This window comes from Mastomys coucha, unplaced genomic scaffold (assembly GCF_008632895.1).
Source record: "Mastomys coucha isolate ucsf_1 unplaced genomic scaffold, UCSF_Mcou_1 pScaffold14, whole genome shotgun sequence".
In the NCBI taxonomy this organism is placed as follows: Eukaryota; Metazoa; Chordata; class Mammalia; order Rodentia; family Muridae; genus Mastomys; species Mastomys coucha.
Window position 1 is genome coordinate 5,909,500 of NW_022196896.1, and position 5,371 is coordinate 5,914,870.

The window sequence follows — 5,371 nt, forward strand, 5'->3', positions numbered from 1 at the left end:
TTAAAAGTGGATAAACTGGCCCTACCCTTTTCATATCCAGACCTGTGCGTTGCCACAGCCCCACATTGGGAACCTTGGTCTGGCCCAGGTAAAAGACCATGCCTCTGGTCCGTGGGGGCACCTCTGCAGAAGTTGGTCAAGGAGGCCCCAGAGGACCTTCCCCTTCTCCAACAATATGGGCTCTTGCCAGTCCTTTGGGTTGACCAGAGAACCAGAGAATAATCCCCAACACACACACCTTGTTGCAAAATATAGAGAAACCAAACTGGTACTGAGTGATAAAATTCTCCATGTTGGCTAGCCTTCAAAGTGCTGGACATTATATATGTTCTCTGGTGAGTAGAAAGGGCATCAAGTGGTCTTACTCAGCTGTGGACCCTATGAACCAAAAGGACAAAGTGATTGAACAGTATGTTTCCACCTATGCTATAGTATAACAACTGGTGTGTGTGTGTGTGTGTGTGTGTGTGTGTGTGTGTGTGTGTGTGTGTGTGAACTTCCCTTTGATTGGACTTGAGGCCTCCCTGGAAGGGAATGCATGCCTGGTGTTGTAAGCTTGGCTAATCACCAGTACCTGGAAGTCCAGACCCAAATGTGGAACTACTGAATGCTGTTTAACCAAACTGACACAGCATCTGTGATGGTTTGTATATGCCTGGCCCAGGGAGTGACACTACTAGAAGGTATGGCCCTGTTGGAGTAGGTGTGTCACTGTGGGTGTGAGCTTTAAGACCCTCATCCTACCTGAAAGCAATATTCTGCAAGCAGCCTTCAAATAAAGATGTAGAACTCTCAGCTCCTCCTGCACCATGCCTGCCTGGCTGCTGCCATGCTCCCACCTTGATGATAATGGACTGAACTTTTGAACCTGTAAGCCATTTCCAACTAAATGTTGTCCTTATAAGAGTTGCCTTGGTCATGGTGTCTCTTCACAGCAGTAAAACCCTAAGACAGCATCTAACTGCCTTTTAAATAACAAGCTTATACTCACAGACTAAAGCTTCTTCTAGCCTTTAAGAAATGCAAACTAAAAACCACAGTAAATGAGGAGTTAGGGATCTGGGAGGAATTGGGAAGATACTTGATCAAAATAGATTGTATGAAATTCTCAAGAGGCAAAACATAACTCAAGCCACAATAAGCCACAATAACACACCCATTTGAAAGGTTATGGTTAAAAAGATGGGGACTGGAGAGATGACTAAGAACACCAGTTGCTTTATCTAGAGTCAATTCCCAGCACCCACACAGTGCCTCCCAAAGGTCTGTAACTCCAGTTCCAGGGGATCCCATACCCTCTTTTGGCCTCTGTGGACACCAGGAACACACATGATGCATAGACATACATGTAGGCTATGTACCAATACACATAACATGAAGGATCACACCGTATATTGGCAAGGTGATGGAGCAAACAACTGGAATTATCATCCTGTTTGTGAGATTATGAAATTGTACAACTACTTTGGGAAAACTTATGAATGTTCTGAGCACTTAAAGACATACTTATATGCTTATAAGGTGACTTGAAGTCTAGAGAAAACATGTCTGTATGAAGACATATATATGTGTCATAAATATGTGATCTGGTCCAGTAGGTTGTTCTTTGGTAACAGGGTCCTGATGGGGAGATGACAGGGGGTAAGAAAGACAGAACCCTACAGTTTGTGGAGGAAGCATTACCATCTCATGTGGCATAACTTTCATTTAAATTATATGTATGTGTGTGTGCATGTACTTCAAGCTTTAGTTTCCAAATAGCTTTTTCAAACATCCTTAGTATTATCTTCCCTTCCTCCCTCTGTTTCTAACCTTTCCCCAGTTTTCCAGTTTCTTCCTTCCTAGCCCCTGTCCTCCCATGCCCTCTTGAGCTCCTTTCCCCACACGGTCCCTTTTTACTTTCCTGGCTCCTGAGGTTACTTTTGGTTATATACTCCTTTCTTGAGATCTGGAGCTTGAATCAATGAATAAGAGAGAACACCTGGCATTTGTCTCTCTGGGTTGCCTCACTCAGTTCCACTCATTTCTTTACCTGCGAGCCTCATTATTTCATTTTGTTGCAGCTGAAGAGTACTCCATTGTGTGTATGTGTATTTCACTATGCATTCATCAGCTGACTACCATTTAGGATGCTTCCATTGCCTAGCTATGTGAACAGAGAGGCAAGGGAGCCAGCTGAGCAATGATCTCTGTGGTAAGAAACAGCAATGTTTGAGTATATGCCAAGGAGTGGTATACACCTCCCAAATCGTTTATTGATTGGCTTGAGGCAAGGCCTCACTAGCTTAAGATGGCCCCCAAGCTCACAGTAATTGTCCTGCCTTAGTTTCCAGAGGGCTCAGACTATTGACATGCGTCTACACTTAGCACTGATTATTATTACGATGTTTCTTTCTGTTGCTGTGACAAAATGCCCTGACAAAAGCAACTTAGGGAAGGAAGTGTTTCTTTTGGCTTCACAGTTCCAGGTGGCAGTTCATCATGGCAGGGAATTCACAGTGGCAGGACTTGGAGGCAACTGGTCACGCTGGACCCAGACAGAAAGGCAGAGAGTTCTCCAATCTGGTCACTCCAGATTTACCTTTAGTCCTGTTGCAGTGTGCTCACAGGAGCCCTTCTCAGTGCACCACTATCCCCAAGAGAGAGCCTTGGTGCAGAACTGGGCTCCCCTTAGTTCTCTGTCACTTTTACCCCTTTAAGCTTTTCCTTATAGCCCACCTCAATTCCTTTGTGACACTTGCCCACCCACAGACACTTTCTACCAGGGTTCACATTTGCCTAAGAAAGACCCAAAGTGAGCAGTAGCAACCAAAGAAGGAACATGTACCCAACAAGGACAAGAATAGATAATTACATGGAGGAACATTTCAAATGCCAGGTGCCTAGATTCCAACACAAAATCATGAAAAACATTCACTCACACGGTGTCTCTCGCTGTATAGACACTTTAGCTTCAGTGGGTCCCATTTATTGTTGGTCTTAGTACCTGGACTATGCGTCCTCTTCAGAAACTCCTTTCTGGTGCTGACAAGTTCAAGCCCATTCCCTATTTTCTACCATATTCAGGATATATGGTCTTATGTAAGGCCCTTAATCCATCTGGAACTGAGATTTGTGCAGGATGATAGGTATAGATTGATTTGCAATCTTCTACATGCAGCCACACCATCCAGTCTGAGCAGAAACATTAAGTTGCCGTCAGTTCTACAGCATGGTTTTTATTTATTTATTTATTTAGCCAATATACAGCTTTTCACTTCAACTTGAAATCAGTTATTATCCAAGATTCATTTAGTTATGCTGAGTTTTTTTTCTTTCCAAATGAAGTTGATTCTTTTTCAACTTCTATTAAGAATCATGTTTGAAGATAAGGCATATACATACAATTTTAAAAATGAACACGTTCTGTCCATTTCTTTGCTTCCCAGAAGATAAATACTTCACATTTACTCAGTTGTTTCTGGTGCTTTTAATGCAAGTGTGGCTACTTTGTGGTATATGGAGGTTATCACTAGTCACCGAATTAGGATTAGGAATGAAGTTCCTCACTAGGAGAGTTAAAATCCCCAGGAAATATTTACTCATTTCTCAGAAAACCTTCCTGGAAAGTGGCCTTTGGAATCTTAGAAGATTCAGATTATAACATGAAGCTACTGATTTCAAAGGTTGCCAGAAATAACGGATATGAAGGCCTGGCCCCTTAAACACAGCTTGGCAGGACTGCACAGCCGGATCATGGCAGAAACAGCAGAGGCTAGGCATGAGGCAGGCTAGGGTCAGCCCTACAAGGGCTAAGAAAGCAATCTGCACTTTTGTGTACCACTATGACATGAATCACAGATGGCACTTGTGTGAGATCTAAGTCAAACACCCTAAGGCTCTGCACAGCCACTGAACAGTTCTAAACATTGCTCTGTGATGTAGTAACAGTCTTTCCTAGGTAAAGAAATTTTTTTTAACTATTTTCTTTATATGAATGTTTTTGTCTGCATATGTATATATGTGCACCATGTGCATGCTTGGTGCCCATGGAGGTCAGGAGAGGGTGTCATATCCCCTTGGGACTACAATTATGGAGTTTAAGCCACCATGTGGGTACTGAGAATTGAACCTGGCTGCTCTTTGTAAAAGCAACAAGTGCTCTTAACTGTCCAGCTATCTCTCTAGCCCTTTTTCTTAGGATTTTTAGTGAGCAGGAGGTATTTATAACTCAACAAAACATTCTTAAAGGTTATACCAACTAACAGTATATACTAAAAAGTAACATGGACCTACCAACATGCTACTTTCTATGACTGTATGCAGTTAAAAAATAATCCATACAGATGTAGGGGAATTTTGCATACAAAGGAGTGAGATTCTATAAAAAAAAAATAATCATCTAAAGTGTTTCCAGACTATGACCCTGTACAGTGAAATAGGATATACCACATTCTCATTCCCTAAAGTTTCTTTCAAAATCTAACACAGAGTTTCAAGTATTACCAGAAATTAATTAGAAATTCCTCTCAAAGGAATTAAAAAGAAGCCATTTAGATCAAGGGCGAGAGCTTAAAAGAGGCAGTCCCCAGGGCAGGACTTCATTTAAGACTGCAGGCACTGTAAGTTCTCTCTACAGCTAGCAGAGACCAGGGGCTGTCTACAGATGGAGTCCTGAAGGAGGCAACTACCCTCAAAGGGGCATGGGGGAGACGATGTGGTAGACATTCAGGATGCCGACTGCTCGCGTGGTTTCACGAGTGTATGTATGTGTCTTAACTCAGTAAACCGTACACTTTGAAATTAATGCAGTTTATTGTACATAAATTATGCCTTAATTAAATATAAGACTTCCTAATAGAAACAAAAATACCACCACTACAAAGATGGCAAAGTTCAGACCATTTCCTGTGTGCTGGGTGGATCTTCTTTCAGTTGGCCTAGTATGCTTTACTTGTACTTCCATTTTGGGCATTTTGTCTCTCAGATGGAAGAGGGAGTTCCAAGTGAGCAAGTGCCAACAATGAAGCACCCTCCAGATCATGGGGAACTTCAGAACATAAGCAGTCATCCAGACCAGGTATTTGGGTTGAGGAGGTGTAGAAATGTTTCCTCTGCGGTTCAATGGCCAGTCCCCACACAAGTGACTCCACCTACACAGACAGAGACAGTAGAAGAGCAGATCCAGGGATCAATGCTCTCCTTAGGAAGCCCAGCCCTCGGCAGCTTACAGGGGCTGCTTCTACAGTGGGGCTGTCATGAACTTGCCATTAGTAACTGCTCATTAATAACAGTAGCTCAGCTTATCAATACTGATGAAACAAGGAAACTAATAGATAGATATTAAAAATATGTGTGCTTGGCCAGGCGGTGGTGGAGCACGCCTTTAATC